Source organism: Salvelinus sp. IW2-2015, unplaced genomic scaffold (genome assembly GCF_002910315.2).
Source record: "Salvelinus sp. IW2-2015 unplaced genomic scaffold, ASM291031v2 Un_scaffold809, whole genome shotgun sequence".
Taxonomy (NCBI): domain Eukaryota; kingdom Metazoa; phylum Chordata; class Actinopteri; order Salmoniformes; family Salmonidae; genus Salvelinus; species Salvelinus sp. IW2-2015.
The window spans coordinates 174223-199065 of record NW_019942619.1 but is presented as its reverse complement, the minus strand read 5'-3'; the positions used below and the strand labels follow the sequence as shown (position 1 = coordinate 199065).

Below are 24843 nucleotides of genomic sequence, written 5' to 3'. Positions count from 1 at the left end.
CTTTCACAAGAGAAGGTCACGGTTGGCTTGTGGGGTATCTTCCGTTTATTTGGCGTGGGCTACGGCCAAACAGTAGCCTGTGTAAAGTTGGGTTAATAAACCGTCAATTCGTAAACTCAACCCTCTGTCTGGACAATTGTTCCTTTATGATCTTGTCAGGTCATTACAATATAGTAATCAGAGAATAGACACGCACAACCTGGAGCAGAAATATGTAATTTTACAGTAGTCTATACTGTAGGTGAAAATATATATAAGTATTAATCGTTTACTCAGGACGTTCTTCTGACATTTTTTTTTTTTCAAGTGTTATTTTGTTTTTGTAGGCTTTGTGAGACCTGAAGATGAAGCCAGTAATAGTTGTGCATGGCGGCGCATGGGCCATCCCGGATGATATGGCTAAGGCATCTGTGGATGGGGTGAAGTCTGCAGCTACTGCAGGCTTTCTGGCTATGAAGAGAGGAGGCAGTGCATTGGATGCTGTTGAGCTGGCTGTTAGGGCCTTACGCTTCGAACACACCGACTGCGTCATTGCGTTTCGATACACCAGAAGTACATTCATTTCCAATGGAACGCTGCATTTGCCTTGCAGCATTGCGTTGCAGAGGCAGTTGCAGTGCGTTCTGTGTGGTGCATACGTTCGATAAATCGAACGTATGCATCAAATTGTATGAGTGGACTTGACAGAAAGTAGCAAAATATGAATGTAGATTTTTTTTTGCACACACATTCAGTAAAAATGTGTGATTACATAAAAACAGTTTGATTGCATAATTTCTTTACATTTTTTATAAATTTATTTGCCAAGTATATTATTTATTCAATGACATCCTCAAATTAATTGTGAGAGCCTATAATATAATTTCCCTCCAAAATGCAGTTTTGGAGCGAAATGCAATAATAAATAGTAAAGATAGGCAGAGTAGGCTCTTTCAACAATGAGACCAACGACCACCTCATTGGCTAGGTTAGCAAGCTAGGTTAGCTAGCTAGCTAACGCTAACTAGCCACATCTAGCACAAGCTCACTACTAAACTGACCTGGCAATCCTACTATCGRGGACACTTGTCTCCAAGCAGCATTTTTTTGTGTTTATGTCCCTGTAGCTGTCAGCAGTTGTGTCAAAAAGACACGGTTTTGAGGATACTGCGAAAATTATTCTCTCTTCCATGTGTTCAACCGCATGCGACCATTTGCAAAAGGTACCTGCATCAGTATAGTTGCCTAGCTGCGCAAAATGTTATGCAGCAGTGATGCAATGACGCAGCCGGTGTGTTCGAAGCGTTAGAAGATAACCCAACCTTTGATGCAGGTACTGTTTGTACAATCACCACTCAGACTCAGAGCTCACCCAATTATTCTCCAGGCAGATCTCCCTGTGCTGCTGGTGTGGTGATTTGAATTGTATCTTCAATGGTGATAGTTCTCTATTGAAACATCGTAGATATTTRCATATTTTTGCAGAGATCGAAATGAGTTCAAATTTCATTAAAATTAAATGCAAATGTTTTACAATTGGTTCAACATAAACGTTTACTTTAGGCTTCAATTATATAGCTTGCAAACTCCATTTGTTATAGTGAATTCTCTCTGGTTTCATATTCAGATGCATTTTAGTGAGAGCTGCTTTTGGCTCATGATTTTTTTAAATCAATAATTCAGTTAAGTTTGATTTCAGCAAATGCCACATTTAAAACACTACCCACTGACCCTATTTAACTTTATAATCTTAAGCATTTTTCACAGAGGGCCTGAATATTTTCTCATACCATTTTCTGATGTAGTTGTTACGGTTCCTCTCCTTGTTCGGGCGGTGTTCGGCGGTCGACGTCACCGGTCTTCTAGCGATCATCGATCTATTTTTCATGTTCCATCTGTTTTGTCTGGTTGTCGCACTCACCTGGTTTCAATTCCCTAATTACATGTCGTATATGTTCCCTCTGTTTCTCCCATGTCCTTGTCGGGAATTGTTTATTGTAAGTACGTGTGCTTTATGTGACTGGTGCGATACGGGTTGTTGTGGCCATGTGTTTTGTTACTTTTGWATGCCGGTAGTTATGTACATTAAACGGCTCCGGCTATTTACCAAGTTATGCTCTCTGCGTTTGACTTCCATGCCACCAGTTACGCACCCCTTGACAGTAGTATTCAAATGAGAACGGTATCATGATATGTGATAAGTTCCATGTAACACACGTCATCTACTCTCTCACATTCCACTGTATTTCCTGTTGTACTTCTGACACCTCAATCACTGACAGCGTCGTTGCATTTTGGTACACCAGAAGTACATTCATTTCCAATGGAACTGTGTTTGCCTTACACCATTGTGTTGCTAAGGCAGTTCCAGTGCGTTCTGTGTGGTGGATACGTTGGATTGATCGAACGTAGGCGTCAAACTGTATGCGTAGACTGCTATGATAGAAATGGTAGCAGAAGGTGAATCATTCATTTTTGTTGTATGCATGTCCAGATGATGCTGCGTACTATTTTGCGCAATGATCTGTGTGATCAAGGCGTAAGGAGTCTACTTAACGATCAGTCTAATGGCATTGAACGGTTTGGAGCATTCCTCGGATTACACCAAACCATAGGGAAGCACAAGACACTTCATTAACACACGCAGCTTATCGGGACCCATCTAGTTTGTGATGGCTAACTGCCACATTAGGTGAAATGCCAGATCCTCTATAAGGCATTGGAGCGAAATCAGCACTTCATCACAGGATAATTGTATACACTGAAGCAGTCGGCACTCAGGAGCAAGGTCTAATCAATAGGTGACTAATGCAATCTCACTTTGGGGGGAAAGACTGCAAGTTTCAATGACCTCTGGGTGTAGTGAAGAGACCTGATATTGTGTTATTACACAGCAATAGGCAGCTCTTTGTACTCCATTGACATTGATAAACTTTTCTATCAACACTGTTAGGAAGAAGAAAGTGTTTCAAAATATGCAACCACGCTGCCACAAATATCAATAGATTTTCAATTTGTCTGAAGTAAGAAATGGCAAAAAAAATACTATTTATTTTGAGGTTGAATGACAAACTCTTGAGCAACTCTTTCCTTTAGTCATGGTCTGAGAGAGCCTGACCCCTGATGAATGTGACCCACCATTTCATTTCAGGTCATGCAGCGGTACTGAATACTAATGGAGAAGTGGAGCTGGACTCCATCATTATGGATGGAAGGACTCTAGCTGCTGGAGCTGTGTCTTCGGTGAAGAACATCGCCAACCCTGTGTCACTGGCCCGCGCTGTGATGGAAAAGGTTTTCTTTCTCTTTGTCCAATCTTTTCTTATTTCCTCTTATCAGCTAAACAATGCATGCTGGTTACGTCTCCTAGAAGAGAAGGAACGCTAGGTACAGTATTGATCAGGCTGGAGCCCGGGTCAATCATCCATTTTGGTTTGTTTGGAAGAATACTATGAAATGGTGGATTTTGTTCCCTCTTTGTCCTAAGTGCTTTTTGAYGTTGGTTTGGATTCGGTTCAATAATAAAAAWAAWWAAAATCACGGTTTTCCATTTCGGGTTTGATTATTTTTTTTGCATTAAATGCACTATGCGTTATGTGGTTTGAATGCTGTAACACAGAATACAACAATTAATAAGAGTCTCATAAAGGCAGTCACTGCCCAATACTGCTTATAACTTATTATCCTTAATTTATTCACATTACTTTACTTTAGTAAAATATTTCAGTTGTTGTGTATATTACAATTGTTATATTTGATGACTTTATTATTTCATTCCAAGTCATCATCTCATCTCTATAAAGCTGCTGCCTATGCTGTCTGATAAAATAACTATTATAGTTCCTCAAAGCTTGGCGGACAGGAGCTTTGGGCCTGTAACCGAAAGGTTGCTGGATTGAATCCCCGAACTGACTAGGTAAAAATATGTTGTTCTGCCCCTGAGCAAGGCAGTTAACCCACTGTTCCCCTGGCGCCYATGATGTGGATTAAGGCAGCCCTCCGCACCTCTCTGATTCAGAGGGTTTGGGTGTAAGTCGCTTGTAATAAGTCGCTCTGGATAAGAGCGTCTGCTAAATGACTTAAATGTAAATGCTGAAGACACATTTCAGTTGAATGTAGGTATCCCCTTTTCKATTTCCCTAAATAAGGCATACTTTTACGACACCTGAATATCAACTATCAATCACTTAGATCATGTACAGTTGAAGTCAGAAAAATAGCAGAGAGAATGATCTATTTCAGCTTTATTTATTTCATCACATTCCCAGTGGGTCAGAAGTTTACATACTCAATTAGTATTTGAAAGAATTGCCTGTAAATTGTTTAACTTGGGTCAAACATTTCGGGTAGCCTTGCACAAGCTTCCCACAGTAAGTTGGGTGAATTTTGTCCCATTCCTCCTGACAGAGCTGGTGTAACTGAGTCAGGTTTGTAGGCCTCCTTGCTCGCACACACTTTTTCAGTTCTGCCCACAAATTTTCTATAGGTTTGAGGTCAGGGCTTTGTGATGGCCACTCCAATACCTTGACTATGTTGTCCTTAAGCCATTTTGCCACAACTTTGGAAGTATGCTTGGGGTCATTGTCCATTTGGAAGACCCATTTGCAACCAAGCTTTAACTTCTGATGATGTCTTGAGATGTTGCTTCAATATATCCACATACTTGTCCTCCCTCATGATGCCATCTATTTGTGAAGTGCATCAGTCCCTCCTGCAGCAAAGCACCCCCACAACATGATGTTGCCACCCCATGCTTCAAGGCTGGGATGGTGTTCTTCGGCTTGCAAGCGTCCCCCTTTTTCCTCCAAACATAACGATGGTCATTATGGCCAAACAGTTCTATTTTTGTTTCATCAGACCAGAGGACATTTCCCAAAAAGTACGATCTTTGTCCCCATGTGCAGTTGAAAACCGTTGTCTGGCTTTTTTATGGCGGTTTTGGAGCAGTGGCTTCTCCTTGCTGAGCGGCCTTTCAGGTTATGTCGATGTAGGACTTGTTTTACTGTGGATATAGATACTTTTGTACCTGTCCTCCAGCATCCCTTCACAATGTCCTTTATTGTTGTTCTGGGATTGATTTGCACTTTTCGCACCAAAGTACATTCATCTCTAGGAGACAGAAAGGTTCTCCTTCCTGAGCAGTATGACGGCTGCGTGGTCCCATGGTGTTTATACTTGCGTACTATTGTTTGTACAGATGAACGTGGTACCTTTAGGCATTTGGAAATTGCTCTGAAGGATGAACCAGACTTGTGGAGGTCTTCATTTTTTTTCTGAAGTCTTGGCTGATTTCTTTTGATTTTCCCATGATGTCAAGCAAAGAGGCACTGAGTTTGAAGGTAGGCCTTGAAATTCATTCACAGGTACACCTCCAATTGACTCAAATGATGTCAATTAGCCTATCAGAAGCTTCTAAAGCCATGACATCATTTTCTGGAATTTTCCAAGCTGTTTAAAGGCACAGTCAACTTAGTGTATGTAAACTTCTGACCCACTGGAATTGTGATACAGTGAATAATAAGTGAAACAATCTGTCTGTAAGCAAGTGAAATAATCTGTCTGTAAGAAATTTTTGGAAAAATTACTTGTGTCAAGCACAAAGTGGATGTCCTAACCGACTTACCAAAACTATAGTTTGTTTACAAGAAATTTGTGGAGTGGTTGAAAAACGAGTTTTAATGACTCCAAGTGTATGTAAACTTCTGACTTCAACCTTATATTCGGGTAGAGATACCTCGTGAAGCAACTTCTCTCATCCCTCTCCATCACGCATTCTTCTGTCTTTTCTCGTTTTCTCCTTGTCTTCCCCACACTAACCTAATGTAGCAGACGTAAAAGAAACACACACACCGGACAAGTAGGCGCGCAATGGATGATGGTCATTGTAGTTAATAACCATATTTTCTGCCCTAAACTATGTAGAATATTGGCCTGTTGGAAACTACAGTTCCCTATGATTTATCTCAACAGAAACTGCACAATGTGCTCATTGAGTTCAAATAATTGAACCAATGTTGGCCAATTAGTTGTTTAAGAATGAAAAATAACCAAAATGTTGGTTAAATTGCTCAGCACTAGTTGCCATGTTAATTAACCGTCTTTAGAAACATCCCACCTTTGTTTGTGTCACTCTTTTACTACCTTTTGTGCTTCTTTTCCAGTACTAAAGGGCTTTTATTCCGCTAACCAAATATAGCACTTCACTCCTCTGAGCTGCTGAAAGTGCAAAGTGTCAGGTCAGAACATATACAGTGCCTTCGGAAAGTATTCAGACCCCGTGACTTTTTCCACATTTTGTTACGTTACAGCCTTATTCTAAAAAAACGTCTTTTTTTAAAATCCTCAGCAATCTACACACAATACCCCATAATGATGAAGTGAAAACAGGTTTTTAGAAATGTTTGCTAATTTATTAAAAATGTAAAACTGAAATATTAAATTTACATACGTTTTCAGACCCTTTGCTATGCGACTCGAAATTGAGCTCAGGTGAATCTTATTTCCATTGATCATCCTTGTGATATTTCTACAAGGCCACTTGTGGTAGATTCAATTGATTGGACATGATTTGGAAAGGGATACACCTGTCTATATAAGGTCTCACAGTTGACAGTGCATGTCAGAGCATAAACCAAGCCATGAGGTCGAAGGAATTGTCAGTAGAGCTCCTAGACAGGGTTGTGTCGAGGCACAGATCTGGGGAAGGGTACCAAAATATGTCTGCAGTATTGAAGGTCCCCAAGAACACAGTGGCCTCCATCATTCTTCAATGGAAGAAGTTTGGAACTACCAAGACTCCTAGAGCTGGCTGCTTGGCACTCCACCAATCAGGCCTTTATATGGCCAGACAGAAGCCACTCCTCAGTAAAAGCCACATCCCGCTTGGCACCAAAAGACTCTCAGACCATTAGAAACAAGATTCTCTGATCTGATGGAACAAAATTTTAACTCTTTGGCCTGAATGCCAAGGATCACGTCTGGAGGATACCTGGCACCATCCCTACAGTGAAGCATCATGCAGGGACTGGGAGACTAGTCAGGATTGAAGATGAACAAAGCAAAGTACAGAGAGATCCTTTTTTCTTTTTTTTACCCCTTTTTCTCCCCAATTTRGTGGTATCCAATTGGTAGTAGTTACTGTCTTGTCTCATCACTGCAACTCCCGTACAGACTCAGGAGAGGCGAAGGTCAAGAGCCATGCATCCTCCGAAACAAAACCCAACCACTGCTTCTTCTTGACACAATGCACATCCAACACGGAAGCCAGCCGCACCAATGTGTCAGAGGAAACACCGTACACCTAGCAACCTGGTCAGCATGCACTGCACCCGGCCCACCACAGGAGTCGCTAGTGCGCAATGAGACAAGGATATCCCTGCCGGCCTAACCCGGACGACGCTGGGCCAATTGTGTGCCGCCCCGTGGGCCTCCCGGTCGGCTGCGACAGAGCCTGGGCTCGAACCCAGAATCTCTGGTGGCACAGCTAGCACTGCGATGCAGTGCCTTAGACCACTGCGCCACCCGGGAGGCCACAGAAAGACCCTTGATGAAAACCTGCTCCAGAGTGCTCAGGACCTCAGACTGGGGCGAAGGTTCACCTTCCAACAGGACAATGACCCTAATCACACAGCCAAGACAACGCAGGAGTGGCTTCGGGATAACTCTCTGAATGTCCTTGAGTGGCCCAGCCAGAGCCCAGACTAGAGGTTGACCGATTATGATTTTTCAATGCCGATACCGATTATTGGAGGACCAAAAATAGCCTATACCGATTAATCGGACGATTTTTATATACAGTGGGGAGAACAAGTATTTGATACACTGCCGATTTTGCAGGTTTTCCCACTTACAAAGCATGTAGAGGTCTGTAATTTTTATCATAGGTACACTTCAACTGTGAGAGACGGAATCTAAAACAAAAATCCAGAAAATCACATTGTATGATTTTTAAATAATTAATTTGCATTTTATTGCATGACATAAGTATTTGATCACCTACCAACCAGTAAGAATTCCGGCTCTCACCAGACCTGTGAGTTTTTTCTTTAGAAAGCCCTCCTGTTCTCCACTCAATTACCGTGTATTTAACTTCACCTGTTTGGAACTCGTTACCTGTATGAAAGACAACTGTCCACACACTCAATCAAACAGATTCAACCTCTCCACAATGGCCAAGACCAGAGAGCTGTGTAAGGGCATCAGGGATAAAATTGTAGACACTGCACCAAGGCTGGGATGGGCTACAGGACAATAGGCAAGCAGCTTGGTGAGAAGGAAACAATTGTTGGCGCAATTATTAGAAAATGGAAGAAGTTCAAGATGACGGTCAAATCACCCTCGGTCTGGGGCTCCATGCAAGATTTCACCTCGTGGCGGCATCAATGATCATGAGGAAGGTGAGGGATCAGCCCAGAACTACACGGCAGGACCTGTCAATGACCTGAAGAGAAGCTGGGACCACAGTCTCAAGAGAAAACCATAGTAAACCCACTATGCCGTCATGATTAAAATCCTGCAGCGCACGCAAGTCCCCCTGCTTAGCCAGTGCATGTCCAGGCCTGTCTGAAGTTTGCCAATGACCATGGGATGATCCAGAGGAGGAATGGGAGAAGGTCATGTGGCTGATGAGACAAAAATTAAAGCTTTTTGGTCTAACTCCACTCGCCGGTTTGGAGGAAGAAGAAAGTATGAGTACAAACCCCAAGAACACCATCCAACCGTGAAGCATGGAGGTGGAAACATCATTCTTTGGGATGCTTTTCTGCAAAGGGGACAGGACGACTGCACCGTATTGAGGGGAGGATGGATGGGGCCATGTATGCGCAGATCTTGGCCAACAACCTCCTTCCCTCAGTAGAGCATTGAAGATGGTCGTGGCTGGGTCTTCCAGCATGACAACGACACGAAGCACACAGCCATGGCAACTAAGGAGTGGCTCCGTAAGAAGCATCTCAAGGTCCTGGAGTGGCCTAGCCAGGCTCCAGACCTGAACCCAATAGAAAATCTTTGGAGGGAGCTGAAAGTCCGTATTGCCAGCGACAGCCCCGAAACCTGAAGGATCTGGAGAAGATCTGTAGGAGGAGTGGCCAAAATCCCTGCTGCAGTGTGTGCAAACCTAGTCAAGAACTACAGGAAACGTATGATCTCTGTAATTGCAAACAAAGGTTTCTGTACCAAATATTAAGTACTGCTTTTCTGATGTATCAAATACTTATGTCATGCAATAAAATGCAAATTAATTACTTAAAAATCATACAATGTGATTTTCTGGATTTTTGTTTTAGATTCCGTCTCTCATAGTTGAAGTGTACCTATGATAAAAATTACAGACCTCTACATGCTTTGTAAGTAGGAAAACCTGCAAAATCGGCGTGTATCAAATACTTGTTCTCCCCATATATATTGTAATAATGACAAACAACAATACTGAATGAAACTTATTAACTTAATATATTACATCAATAAAATCAATTTTGTCTCAAATAAATAATGAAACATGTTCACTTTGGTTTAAATAATGCAAAAACAAAGTGTTGGAGAAGAAAGTAAAAGTGCAATATGTGCCATGTAAAAAAGCTAATGTTTAAGTTCCTTCGTAGAACATGAGAACATATGAAAGCTGGTGGTTCCTTTTAACATGAGTCTTCAATATTCCAGGTAAGAAGTTTTAGGTTGTAGTTATTATAGGACTCTTTCTCTCTATACCATTTGTATTTCATATACCTTTGACTATTGGATTTCTAATAGGTACTTTAGTTGCCAGCCTAATCTCGGGAGTTGATAGGCTTAAGTCATAAACAGCGCAATGCTTGGAGCATTGCGAGGAGCTGCGTGCGAACGCAGTCAAGTGCTGTTTGAATGAATGCTTACGACCCTGCTGCTGCCTACCACCGCTCAGCAGACTGCTCTATCAAATCATAGACTTAATTATGAATATAAACACACAGAAATACGACGCTTAGGTCATTAATATGGTCAAATCCCGGACACTATTCATTTCGAAAACAAAACGTTTATTCTTTCAGTGAAATACGGAACCGTTCCATATTTTATCTAACGGGTGGCATCCATAAGTCTAAATATTGCTGTTACATTGCACAACCTTCAATGTTATGTCATAATTACGTAAAATTCTGGCAAATTAGTTCGCAACGAGCCAGGCGGCCCAAACTGTTGCATATACCCTGACTCTGCGTGCAATGAACGCAAGAGAAGTGACACAATTTCCCTAGTTCAATATTGCCTGCTAACATGAATTTCTTTTAACTAAATATGCAGGTTTAAAAAAATATACTTCTGTGTATTGATTTTAAGAAAGGCATTGATGTTTATGGTTAGGTACATTTGTGCAACGATTGTGCTTTTTTCGCAAATGCGCTTTTGTTAAAACATCTCCCGTTTGGCAAAGTTGGCTGTCTTTGTTAGAAAGAAATAGTCTTCACACAGTTCGCAACGAGCCAGGCGGCCCAAACTGCTGCATATACCCTGACTCTGTTGCACAGAACGCAAGAGYAGTGACACAATTTCCCTAGTTAAAATAAATTCATGTTAGCAGGCAATATTTACTAAATATGCAGGTTTAAAAATATATACTTGTGTATTGATTTTAAGAAAGGCGTTGATGTTTATGGTTTGGCACACATTGGTGCTACGATAGTGCTTTTTTCGCAAATGCGCTTGTTAAATAACCCATTTGGCGAAGTAGGCTGTGATTCAATGATAAATTAACAGGCACCGCATCGATTATATGCAACGCAGAACAAGCTAGATAAACTAGTAATATCATCAACCAAGTGTAGTTGACTAGTGATTATGTTAAGATTGATTGTTTTTATAAGATACGTTTAATGCTAGCTAGCACCTTACCTTGGCTCCTTGCTACACTCGCATAACAGGTAGTCAGCCTGCCACGCAGTCTCCTCGTGGAGTGCAATGTAATCGGCCATTATCGGTGTCCAAAAATGCCGATTACCGACTGTTATAAAAACTTGAAATCGGCCCTAATTAATTGGCCATTCCGATTAATCGGTCAACCTCTTGCCCAGACCCAATCAAACATCTTTGGAGAGACCTGAAAATAGCTGTGCAGCAACGCTCCCCATCCAACCTGACAGAGCTTGAGAAGATCTTCAGAGAAGAATGGGAGAAACTGCCAAATACAGGTGTGCCAAGCTTGTAGCGTAAATTTTAGGCTGTAACGTAACAACATGTGGAAAAAGTCAAGGGGTCTGAATACCGAAGGCACTGTATAACATATGAAGAGCTATAATACCAGGCAATTATTTTCTGAAAACATTTGCAAAGGTGTGTAGATATATTTTACTAGGCAAGTCAGTTAAGAACAAATTCTTATTTTCAATGACGGCCTAGGAACAGTGGGTTAACTGCCTTGTTCAGGAGCAGAACGGCAGATTTTTACCTTGTCAGCTCAGGGATTTGATCTTGCAACCTTTCGGTGTCCAGTCCAACGCGCTAACCATTAGGCTACCTAATTCTAACCACCACCTGCCGCCCCAGATGAATCACATTGATCAGGCACACAGATTTACCAGAGCTAGACATTGTGAATAATTGATAAATCACATGATAAAACAGCTTACTGAAAGGTGAAGAACCATTACATCTTGATGAATTTGGATAGTAACTGATTTGGTTGTCATTGATACAATTTTGAGTGTGAGTTCTGTTAACTCTCCTGTTTTACGGTTGCAATTCAATTGAATACTTTGCTATAAAAGTCAAGTCCCTGAAAATTATAACTTGAAGGCTGATTATTTACGAAGGAATTTGGTTTGAATGCAATGATAAAGATAGTTATAGGGGGCTATACAGAATCTACTGTGTATGGAAAGCAGTTTTTATCTGGGCGCTTGTATAAGAGATGTCATTGAATTGACTTCTCTACACATGGTTATTGCCATCCTTCAAAGCTTGACCATTTCCTCTTAGCAGAAATCAAAGGATAATCAATGGAGGCTGGTTTTTGATTGATTTTAATCTTGATCCTTTCAGGTGATGAGAATTATAGTTTGATTATATGATTTAGTCACAAGGGACATTAAGGACTAACTCATTGAAAAATGCAGATCTATTATGTGATGTAGCACTGAAAGTGATGAGATAATGGAGTGACGCTGTCCATTTCAGATTTCACAGAACAGAATGAACAGAACAATTTAGTCTAACAGCTAGGAGGTTATTAACAGGTAGAATGTGTAGGGCGGGAGGCATCTTTGTTCTCACTTGGCTACTTGGTAATCTTGTAATGCTGTCATCTAATAGCTCACTCCAGATGCTATCTGAAAATGGATGGGAAACACCACTAAGATGAAGGCCTGTTGCAAAAGACTGACAGCGTATCATATTAACATAACATCTTCCATGATTTATTAATTTGCCTGACACCTTCCATCAAAATAACTGACAGGGTTTATAATGAATTGTTTGGGATACAGATTCTTCTAATTTCCTCTGGTGAAGTCTGCTCAGCTGCAGCGGAGATACACATTTGAAGTCATGAATCCCTTTCTAGACTCTTTGAAACATAACCACACAGCGATATTGCTACAATTTTGTTTTCTGAATAGCCACTGTAAAGAATACAATCTTCAGAGTCTCTGAAGTTAGGCAAGCCCAGACAAAAATAACAGTCTCCTAGTTTTATCCAACAAATCAGTGCATTATTACCTAGCCTGACAATTCGAAGTACTATGTGTTTATACCGGTGAGATTCCAACCATCCTAGTTTACCCCTTTTTTCTGCATGGATTTATATTCTCAAAGTGTGCTGGTTTTCTACTGCATTACACTACCAATTTAAAGATTAGATACTAACAAGTCTTGCATCATGTAACCTAAAAAACATGGTGAAACTTCACCTTGTCACTCAGGGAACACAAAATAGTGGCCAAATGTCTGGGAGAAAGGATGATCTTGGGCTCCTGTCACCACCCTGAAAGACCATAGTCCTGCTCTGATCTGCTCTGCACTCACTAGCAGATCTGTTTAACAGCTTGGTATTAAAAATTCATCAYGGCATGATCAATGCAGCGATCAAGCTTCACTGGCCCTGTGTTCCTTCCTGTTATCTAGAGTGCACCTGGCCTGACAGAGAAATGACATGAATAACCATTTTAATATTTAAAAGTTTCTAATGGTGTTCTCCTGTCTCCCATTACAGTACACACAGGACAAAACAAAACATTAAGACCGTTCTACATTTAGAACAGTAGAGAATGTACAGGTAACTGCCAAAATTAAGGATTAAATGTGTTACATGTGTCTTAATAGGGTATTGGGCCAGAACAGCTTCAATGCGTCTTGGAATAGATTCTACAAGTGTCTTTCTATTGGAGGGATGCGACACCATTCTTCCATGAGAAATTCCATAATTTTGTGTTTTGTTGATAGTGGTGGAAAACACGGTGTCGGGTCCTGCTCCAGAATCTCCCATAAGTGTTCAATTAGGTTGAGATCTGGTGACTGAGACGGCCATGGTATATGGTTTACATCGTTTTCATGCTCATCAAACCATTCAGTCACCACTTGGTGCCCTGTGGATTATGGCATTGTACTCCTATGGGGGCATAGCCATGGTAGCCAAAATAATGGCCTGCCCAGCATTTTTATATTTGACCGTAAGCATGATGGGATGTTAATTTCTTAATTAACCCAGGAAACACACCTTTGTGAAAGCACATGCTTTCAAAATACTTTGTATCCCTCATTTACACAGGTGTTTCCATTATTTTGTCAGTTAACTCTATGTATTTTTTATTTTATTTATTTCACCTTTATTTTACCAGGTAGGCAAGTTGAGAACAAGTTCTCATTTAAAACTGCGACCTGGCCAAGAATAAAGCAAAGCAGTTCGACACATACAACAACACAGAGTTACACATAGAATAAACAAAACATACAGTCAATAATACAGTTGAAGAAAATATATTTACAGTGTGTGCAGAGTAGGTAAGAAAAGGGAGGTAAGGCAATAAATAGGCCATGGTGGCGAAGTAAATTACAATATCCCAATTAGACACTAGAGTGATTGATGTGCAGAAGATGAATGTGCAAGTAGAGATACAGGGGTGCAAAGGAGCAAGATAAATAAATATATACAGTATGGGGATGAGGTAGTTGGATGGGCTATTTACAAATGGGCTATGTATAAGCTTAGAAAAACTTTAGCAGTTTTAGTTCATCTCTAGAAAGGTGTGACTTTCACATTCCCTCCATTGCCGGAAATGAAAGCAGTGGTAGTGAGAGAAAGAGGAGAGATGCAGGAAGAAATAGAGTGATTACAGCACAAAGACTAGCTTTGGCCTCGTTGGTTAGAAGTGTGACTCCAGAAACATGTACATCTTTTCATAGTTTCAATATAACGTAAAGAGTATATCACACTCTTTTGGTAGGTGCAGCAAGTGGCTAAACACTGAAGACTGAATCCCTCATTTCCTGGCTAAAGATTAAAAGATTAAAATAGTATCAGTATTACAACCAATTCCATCCCCCCAGAAGTGTATCAACATCCTCCTCCCCATTATCACAAAGAAATGAACTGTATCGCTTTCCTCCTTGTTGTTCATAGAAATCTCATGTCAGCTATATAGGTGGAAATACCAAGAGAAAGGCTGATAAATATTTGATTGAACAAGACGGAATTGCACTTTGGATGAATGAAGGCCCATCGCGGTTTTGTATCAGGGGAAGGTGTTGAGACTCATGGCATTCACACAACAGGTATGGATTTAAGATCAGATGTGGCTCAGATGTTATGGATAGTGTTACGGGACATAACAGGCAGGTCAAGGTTACCTGCCAATCTTGTGAGCCAGGCTTGCTGATAGGCTTAAATGGGCCGTGATGCTACATAACCAGGGGCTAATAGATTTGCTCTGAGGGAAATGTCGATTTAGCATAATGGATGACAGGATGTGTCTAAGGCAACTCACTGCTATATAGTGCCTGGGATTACTAATTTCTTCAGAAGAGGGGAAAAATTCCCATTCAGATTATTACCATTTTATTTTCATTTCTTTGCACACAATTCAATACTGGTAACACATGTAATATTATTACGGTCTAATGTTCAAAAAACAAACCTAAACTTCATCAATTTTAATTTTCTGTTTTTATTTTTTATCCACCATGCTTGCTGTCATCGGGATGCACTCAGACCGACAACATCATGTTGACAGACAGAGGTGCAAACATGTTTGCTGAAAGCGTTGGCATACCTACAGTCCCCACAGACGCCCTGGTGACAGAATGTGAGAGAACGGAGAGGGAGAAGGCCAAGAATTATGCTGTTGGAGTGAAGGAGCTCTTCAACTCTCAATGGTAAGAAGAATCTCCAGTCATTTGTTATACCTTGGCTTGGACATATAGTTTGCAACTATTCTGTAACACCAACCTAAGAAATACCATAAAGTCAGACTAAATTATAACCTGCCTTTCTGACGAGTTATATTCACATTACAGTATGTTAAATAGGCTTTTCATCCTCCTGAAGACCGCAAAGTAATTACAGTAAATGAAAACGACATCACTGAGGCATTAAGCCTGCCATGCAGCGGAGCGCTGAAGAAATGTGCAACAACCACCCAGAAATCCTATGAAATGAATTCTCTCTCTATAGACAGCTGGTCCATCGCTGCACACTGCCAAGGAACGAGACAAGTTGACACAGTAGGGGAAGCAATCTGTGAGGCAGGCTGAATGTGAGAGAAGCAGCGGCAGGCTGTGTGATAGATGATCTGACAGTTACGGTGTGGTAATTCTGGAGAAGGCTTCCATTCCCAGCCTTCCTTCCCATTGAGTGACATGTCAGAGCTAAGAAACTCAGCAACACTGCAAAGTGGTGTCATTGTTGAACAACCCCATTGACTGTTGAAAATGATAAGCTTTTTACTGTATGAGAGATAGGAGAACAAAGAGAGGGGGAGAGAAAGAAAGACGAAGCTGGGAACGTAATGGCCTTAAGCTAGTCTGCAAGTAGAAAGCCGAGATATTAATAAATTCAAAGCTGACAAAGTTAGATAAAGTGATTGTGCAGTGTTTTCTGTGGTGTGTGTGAGTGTGTAAATGTGTCTGAATAGAAGGATAAGAATACACCTGCAACACAACCAACACAGCCTTCTCATCTCCCCAAAGGAGATTGTCTGGTCAGACACTCACTACTTCGCAAATGTTCCCTTTCTCACCATTTCTCAAGGTCTGTAGTTATCTGTAGAGGAACTCTGGCAGCAAGTTCTGAGCTGCATGACATGGTGGAAGCACTAGACTCTATTGGTAAATTGTGAGTGTGTTGAGAGGCTGGAGATAGGGGACACATAGCCTGGGGTTTGCCGTGACCCCACTCTCCGAGGGCGTCTCAGGAGGAGTTGGGATATGCAAAAAACACATTTCCAATTCACACATTCATAATAATACACACTTGTACATCTGTTTTGGATGGGAAGCATGTGGACACCTTAATTCCAACAACCCCAAGCCCGGTGGGAAGAAGTAGAACAAATAGTAGGCTGTCTGGAAGTGCTGAGTGACAGTTGGCTAAACTACAGCCTTTCCTCTCTCTGCCTCACCCTCTGCTTCCTAATTCATGGTGTCCTGGTGTTCAAGTCCAATGCATTGGCTCTTTATGTGTTTTAATACAGAGCCCTTGGAACTAATTTACTCTCAGACTTCATTTAAGGCGATTATGCCGAGACCCTTTGCCCAGTCGAATTGACCCTGGTCAGTATATAACATCAGTAGCGTGGAGATGACAGCGCACAGCTAGGTGTGTGCTGCTGACAGAAGTTGGCAAGGTCATTCGTATGCTCCACGGCTGTATTCAACTACAATGGTAATTAGCTGTGTCTTTCAAGGCCCACAGGGACATTGTATTAGTTACATTTACACCTCAGCTGGCTATATGGTCCCTGAGGATCAGATTTCACTTTGTCTAAATTATTGTTGCACTTTTCACTGAGGTCACGAGACATTTTATGTCTTAGATTATTAAAGTTTTATATCTCCTAAGATACTACCAGAATAATGGCTTGGTGGTGATTTAAAAAGTAGAATTGATCCCATAGAGTACCATGTTAGATAAAGACATCAATCTTCCCTGAGGATTGCCAGAATATATATACATTTAAAGATTCACCACAAAACTGCTCTTCACTTACAGGAGTTTGAGAATAGAGTCAAACACTTTCTGTTTTCACCTGAACCCGTGAGCCAGATCCAACCATCACTAGTGATTTAATGGCACAATCAGCCACCTGAACCCGTGAGCCAGATCCAACCATCATAGTGATTTAATGGCACAATCAGCCACCTGAACCCGTGAGCCAGATCCAACCATCACTAGTGATTTAATGGCACAATCAGCCACCTGAACCCGTGAGCCAGATCCAACCATCACTAGTGATTTAATGGCACAATCAGCCACCTGAACCCGTGAGCCAGATCCAACCATCACTAGTGATTTAATGGCACAATCAGCCACCTGAACCCGTGAGCCAGATCCAACCATCACTAGTGATTTAATGGCACAATCAGCCACCTGAACCCGTGAGCCAGATCCAACCATCACTAGTGATTTAATGGCACAATCAGCCACCTGAACCCGTGAGCCAGATCCAACCATCACTAGTGATTTAATGGCACAATCAGCCACCTGAACCCGTGAGCCAGATCCAACCATCACTAGTGATTTAATGGCACAATCAGCCACCTGAACCCGTGAGCCAGATCCAACCATCCACTAGTGATTTAATGGCACAATCAGCCACCTGAACCCGTGAGCCAGATCCAACCATCACTAGTGATTTAATGGCACAATCAGCCACCTGAACCCGTGAGCCAGATCCAACCATCACTAGTGATTTAATGGCACAATCAGCCACCTGAACCCGTGAGCCAGATCCAACCATCACTAGTGATTTAATGGCACAATCAGCCACCTGAACCCGTGAGCCAGATCCAACCATCACTAGTGATTTAATGGCACAATCAGCCACCTGTCAAATTTGATTGATGTCTGCCATCAGGAATTCTCCCTAACTGGTTCTCACAAATACTCATTTTAAAGTGGTGGTAAACCACTTTACTAGCTGAAACATTAGTTAGGATGTTATTTGTTTTGCCCTTGACCTATATCACTTACCCATACACCTGCAATGTCTTACATACAATGCTGTCTGTGTTGAGTATTTTAGTTTCATTGAAACAAAGAAAGAGAAAACCCTGAAGTATTGTATCTAGTTGAAGGTGTTGATTTTGCCAGGAACTAGTATCCAGAACAAGTGTAAAAACCGAACACTAGTAAACGACGACCTTGACTTCAATATAGTTGTCACGACTTCCGCCGAAGTCAGCTCCTCCTTGTTCGGGCGGCGTTCGGCGATCAACGTCACCGGCTTTCTAGCCATCGCCGCTCCATTTTTCATATATCCATTTGTCTMGTCTTGTTTCCATACACACCTGATTTTCATTTCCCCAATCAATCTACTTGTATTTAACCCTCTGGTTCTCATCATGTTTTGTGGGTAATTGTTTCATGTTATGTGGTGTTAGTTTACGCGCTTTACTTTTATGTTCCATTTTTTGAGCGTGTTTGATTCATGTAGTGCTCTTGTTTTTTGGAACTATAATAAAAGTGCGCCTGTTCATTATACTGTGCTCTCCTGCACCTGACTTCGCCTCCAATACACCATTGACAATAGTTCTTATTTTTCATTTCAAGGTAAGGTGCACGTACGATCAACACGTTCAATCTACACAGGAAACATGGTGTTCATTTATGCACCTTGCAATGAAAAATCTAAAATAAATTGTCAAGTCAAGGTCAGTCACCTACTAGTGTGTGGTTTTTACACTTGTTTTGGATACTCAGTTGTATCATTGTTGTCACAAAATGTGTTTATCAACAAGCGTTTCAACATTTATTCCCCAGAAATCATCTTAATGTATTCCAGTATATTTCTGGATATGCAGCACGAATACAGTAGGCAAGATACAGGACCACTTTGAATGTTTATCGACTCTTTCCTGTCATTGTATACAGGCAGATGATGATAGGACATATGCTTTCTGAAGGGCAGTTTTTCGAAGGAAGTATTTATGGAAATGCTCACTCTGTCACAGCGAGCATTTTCCTTGTCAAAACTGAAATTGCACCGCACATTTGTAGGAAGAAACGGACTATTGCTGTTCCCGCTGCATGTACAGAACATCAATGTTCTTTCTCATTTTGTGAAAGGACATTGTGAGGTTTGGAGAAATTGAGGTGCAAACTAAATTGACCATAATGTCAACCCTATTGTTTATCTGTTTTGATAGATTCTTAGATTTTTTGGAGAGTTTCCACAAATAGATTTATACTATGTGCTCTGTTATCACCTGCAGAATATACTGTAGCTCTTTCTCCATGTAGGGGCCACGATACTGTTGGAGCCGTTGCTGTAGACTGTTCTGGTAATGTTGCATGTGCAACTTCCACGGGGAATAAGAAACAAAATGGTGGGCAGAGTAGGAGATTCTCCAATCATAGGTAAGTAGCTGTTTATTAACCTATCCTCTTTCATGCCATAATTGAACTGGATTAATCTGAACAGTTTATGTATGTTGATTTGAAGTTTTATTTGACCTTCTCTTGTCTCTGGTAAATAAGGGTCTGGTGGGTATGCAGACAACCTGAGTGGTGCAGTATCCTGTACTGGCCATGGAGAGTCCATCCTGAAAGTCACCCTAGCCAGACTCATCCTCTTCCACGTAGAGCAAGGTAATGTAAGCCTAATCGGAATCACTTTGTAATCATTCACAAAGTCACTTGGGTATCATAGTCACAGTTATCTTATTATTGAATGTAATATATCTACAATTTGATATGTGAAAGTAGGCGTTTGATAAATTGCCCATTTTGATGATTGTTTTGATTGCCAATAAGGATAATCCTGAGTCTGGAATATCAACCTCTTAATTGTTGGGTCTGGTTAATGAAAGGCCTGGTGGATCGGATCGATTATGAGCCAAAATATTTTCCACCAACATAATTGGCCCACTTAACTTTGGCAATTTAATTAGCAAAGAGAGACAATCTGGTTGTCTTCCCCAGGCCAGACAGTGTGTCATGATGGATGTGCCAGGTCTTTGCATTAGGAAATCGAATTATTCTATAACCAAAAACTCAGATGCAAACACAGTTCAGTGTCAGATTTGATATAGAGAGGTGTTTGAAACTAATGCACTGTCAATTACAGACATGATACAATAGGAATAGTTAAATGAATAGTTAATGAGACTGGGTTACATTCTCCTCTCTGTAATAGCTTCCGTTAATTAAAGCAATTTTGTCATTTAAATATCTAATTAGCAGCTCCTCTTGGAGAAACAGAATGTTCAGAGGCTCTGGGAAACTTTAGAACAATTAGATCTACCGATACAAGAGACAAGTTGATGTATGTATGGTTCCTACTTCTACCTGACAGAACTGTAAGATTTAAGATAAAATCTCTAAAATAGACTAACAGTATTCAATTATAACAGCCTATCGGCTCACACCCTCTTTGAATTTTAATCAGGACAACAGAGTCCCATCTGGATTGGATCCTGCAGTCCTCAGTGAATTTGCTTCTTTTTCACATCCCCTTTTTCACCCCCCTTTCTTTTTTTACACACCACCCCTTTTTACATCAATTTTGGTATGTAGCAATGGGACCTCTGACACAGAGACAGTAGATGCATCTAAGTACTCTCCAAATCTATTCTCCATGATGTTTTGCTTTCAAGCAGTGCTCATTCTTTCCTTAATGACATTGGTTGTTGTGCATAGCCACAGTAGCATTACATAGATCTTATTTTTTTTGCTCACAGGTAGTTGCACGTTTACACAAACATCAGCTTACGCGTGGCCATGCTAAGTGGATGCAAACATTGTGAAGTTTTGACATTGCCACTGCCAATCATTTTTAATTGGCAAGCAGTAGAAAGAGGTGACTGAGCAGAGTGGGGCTGCAGTGGGCTGATAATGAGGCAACGTCTGTAGAAGGGTCAGCGGGGCCAGTGTTGGTTACATTGTCCTCTGGTAATGACACAGGGAAATGGYAAGAACGGCTGCTCTGTCTGCTCTGTCTTTGTGAGAGGTTTCTTCTGCTTCGCCAAATGGCTGCACTGCCCACAGCTACTGTGCCGTTCCTTTCTTTAGGCTTTGAATTAGAAAATGTTTTCTTGGTTGCTTTAGAAGTAGTCTAGATCCTAAAATGATTTCCCCCCACAGACAAATGACCTCGCACCTTTATTATCAGTGCAGTGACTTGTTTATAACTTCAATAACAATGTGTTTTGACAAGAGTTGTCAGGCTGGCTTATGTTTCATTTCAATTCATGTGAATGTTAAATCTGACTGGGCCCGCAATGGCCTATGGTTTTGATAGGTCCCTACAGTAATAATTCAGTCTGTATGCATGTGGGACCAGCCCTCACTTTGTTTCCTATTTAAACAGGTAAAGGTGCTCCTGAGGTTGTAGAGGTCTCTTTGCGCTACATGGGTGATCGGGTACAGAAGGGGGAGAAGCTATATTAGTTTCCCATACAGGGGAGTGGGCAGCCAAGTTCACCACAGAGCGAATGGCCTGAGCAGCAGTGGAGAGAGAGGTTCTGTGGTATAGTTTGAACCCAAAAGAAGAGTTCAAGTAACACTAAGACAATAACAGCTTAATCTATATTTTGTTGGGGGAGGGGGGATACATAGATTTTAAATAAAGTGTTATTGCGGAACACAGTGCCAGATTGACAAATGGAGCCTACTTACTGTAATTTTGTTGGCAAGAGAATTTAAAGGACCAGAGAAATCTATATGTGTTTGTGTTTTCAAAATGTTGTGGCATTTTATCACAGAATATATTTGACAAAAGCTTGGTCAGTTTGAGAGTTTTAAAATGGTTTAATTTTCTATGTAAATGTCATGATTTATACATGTTTAATGGATTATGGATGTTTTTGTAATAATTAAAACCTAACTTCATTAAAGCAATTTWAAATAAATTACTTTCTCTCATCAATATTATTAATTATTGAGCAATACAATGCTGCTAGTAATTAATAACTGATATATCAGAAACCTACCAAACATCAAAGGCCTTTTTGGTATATCATTTATATTGGTCTCTATATTTAGCTAATGATTGAATTGTGACCATTACAATAACTCTGTGAGGAAAGGAAAAAGATCCTACACATGAGCCCAGACTCGTCATTCCTTCATGTCAGGATACAGGGAATTAATTAGCCTTGGTTTCCCTCATGGCAGCTTAATCCATGTCTGAAGCAAAGTGTGTGACCGATGGTCCGTAAGTAACTATTTCATTTCATACAGACTTATTCCTAAATTGGAAGGTTAAATTAACATAATTTATTCATCCATAGTTTTCATCCATAGTTGAACAAAAATACAAGAACTAAAAACAGTTTCAGAAACTTCACAGGTTACAAATACCTATTCCTGTAACGTATTATCAATGTAAAATCCATACTGTATTCGAGGTGCTAACTGAAGCACTACAGTTGAAGTCGGAAGTTTACATACGCCTCAGCCYAATACATTTAAACTCAGTTATTCACAATTCCTGACATTTAATCCTAGTAAAAATTCCCTGTTTTAGGTCAGTTAGGATCACCACTTTATTCTAAGAATGTGAAATGTCAGAATAATAGTAGAGAGAATTATTTATTTCAGCTTTTATTTCTTTCATCACATTCCCAGTGGGTCAGAAGTTTACATACACTCAATTAGTATTTGGTAGAATTGCCTTTAAATTGTTTATCTTGGGTCAAACGTTTTGGGTAGCCTTCCACAAGCTTCCCAAAATAAGTTGGGTGAATTTTGTTCCATTCCTCCTGACAGAGCTGGTGTAACTGAGTCAGGTTTGTAGGCCTCCTACTCACACATGCTTTTTCAGTTCTGCCCACAAATGTTCTATAGGATTGTGGTCAGGGCTTTGTGATGGCCACTTCAATACCTTGACTTTGTTGTCCTGAAGCCATTTTGCCACAACTTTGGAAGTATGCTTGGGGTCATTGTCGATTTGGAAGACCCATTTCCGACCAAGCTTTAACTTCATGACTGAAAACTTGAGATGTTGCTTCAATATATCCACTTTTTTGTGAAGTGCACCAGTACCTCCTGCAGCAAAGCACCCCCACGACATGATGCTGCCACCCCCGTGCTTCACGGTTGGGATGGTGTTTTTCGGCTTGCAAGCCTCCCCTTTTTCCTCCAAACATAACGATGGTCATTATGGCCAAACAGTTCTATTTTTGTTTCATCAGACTAGAGGACATTTCTCCAAAAAGTACGATCTTTGTCCCCATGTGCAGTTGCAAACTGTAGTCTGGCTTTTTTTATCGCGGTTGTGGAGCACTGGCTTCTTACATTTACATTTTACATTTAAGTCATTTAGCAGACGCTAAAGTCATTTAGCAGACGCGACTTACAAATTGGTGCATTCACCTTATGATATCCAGTGGAACAACCACTTACAATAGTGCATCTAACTCTTTAAGGGGGGGGGGGGGTTAGAAGGATTACTTTATCCTATCCTAGGTATTCCTTAAAGAGGTGGGGTTTCAGGTGTCTCCGGAAGGTGGTGATTGACTCCGCTGACCTGGCGTCGTGAGGGAGTTTGTTCCACCATTGGGGTGCCAGAGCAGCGAACAGTTTTGACTGGGCTGAGCGGGAACTGTACTTCCTCAGAGGTAGGGAGGCGAGCAGGCCACAGAGGTGGATGAACGCAGTGCCCTTGTTTGGGTGTAGGGCCTGATCAGAGCCTGAAGGTACGGAGGTGCCGTTCCCCTCACAGCTCCGTAGGCAAGCACCATGGTCTTGTAGCGGATGCGAGCTTCACTGGAAGCCAGTGGAGAGAGCGGAGGAGCGGGGTGACGTGAGAGAACTTGGGAAGGTTGAACACCAGACGGGCTGCGGCGTTTGGATGAGTTGTAGGGGTTTAATGGCACAGGCAGGGAGCCCAGGCACAGCGAGTTGCAGTAATCCAGACGGGAGATGACAGTGCCTGATTAGGACCTCCGCCCTTCCTGTGTGAGGCAGGGTCGTACTCTGCGAATGTTGTAGAGCATGAACCTACAGGAACGGTTCACGCCTTGATGTTAGTTGAGAACGACAGGGTGTTGTCCAGGATCACGCCAAGGTTCTTAGCACTCTGGGAGGAGGACACAATGGAGTTGTCAACCGTGATGGGAGATCATGGAACGGGCAGTCCTTCCCCGGGAGGAAGAGCAGCTCCGTCTTGCCGAGGTTCAGCTTGAGGTGGTGATCCGTCATCCACACTGATATGTCTTCTTCCTTGCTGACCGGCCTTTCAGGCTATGTCGATATAGGACTCGTTTTACTGTGGATATAAATAGTTTTGTACCTGTTTCCTCCAGCATCTTCACAAGGTCCTTTGCTGTTGTTCTGGGATTGATTTGCACTTTTTGCACCAAAGTACGTTCATCCCTAGGAGACAGAACGCGTCTCCTTCCTGAGCGGTATGACGGCTGCGTGGTCCCATGGTGTTTATACTAGCGTATTACTGTTTGTACAGATGAACGTGGTACCTTCAGGCGTTTGGAAATTGCTCCCAAGGATGAACCAGACTTGTGGAGGTCCACAATTTTTTTTCTGAAGTCTTGGCTGATTTCTTTTGATTTTCCCATGATGTCAAGCAAAGAGGCACTGAGTTTGAAGGTAGACCTTGAAATTCATCCACAGGTACACCTCCAATTTACTCACATTATGTCAATTAGCCTATCAGAAGCTTCTAAAGCCATGACATCATTTTCTGGAATTTTCCAAGCTGTTTAAAGGCACAGTCAACTAAG

At 41.4% G+C, this 24843-nt stretch overlaps 1 pseudogene; it reads left to right on the top strand.

Annotated features, from left to right (window-relative positions):
• Nucleotides 1-344: 344 nt before the first annotated feature.
• LOC112068971 (isoaspartyl peptidase/L-asparaginase-like) lies at nucleotides 345-21759 on the top strand (annotated as a pseudogene).
• Nucleotides 21760-24843: the final 3084 nt, after the last annotated feature.